A 298-nucleotide genomic window follows, 5' to 3' on the forward strand; every position below is an offset into this window, starting at 1 on the left:
AACATCAACATATACTAGGAGTAACTAGGGCCCTTATGTATCAATCATCCTTACCAAAATGTTTTTGGAATTATGGTGTTGCTCATGCTATATATTTGATAAATAGGCAGCCTTCTCTTATACTTGACAATAAGTCTCCCTATGAGATCCTTTATAATCAAGAGCCTAATCTTTTAAATCTCAAAGTCTTTGGTTGCTTATGTTTTGCCTCTACTCTCACTAATAACAGAAAGAAACTTGATCCTAGAGCTAGAAAGTGTGTGTTCCTTGGTTTTAAACATGGTATAAAAGGATATAT

The 298-nt window shown here is 33.6% G+C and overlaps 1 protein-coding gene across 1 annotated transcript in view; it reads left to right on the top strand.

The window, feature by feature from the left end:
- Positions 1–298, top strand: part of LOC109347113 (repetitive proline-rich cell wall protein 2-like) — an 8,038-nt gene that overhangs the window by 611 nt on the left and 7,129 nt on the right. The window lies entirely within an intron of this gene.

This window comes from Lupinus angustifolius, chromosome LG05 (assembly GCF_001865875.1).
Source record: "Lupinus angustifolius cultivar Tanjil chromosome LG05, LupAngTanjil_v1.0, whole genome shotgun sequence".
Lineage (NCBI taxonomy): Eukaryota > Viridiplantae > Streptophyta > Magnoliopsida > Fabales > Fabaceae > Lupinus > Lupinus angustifolius.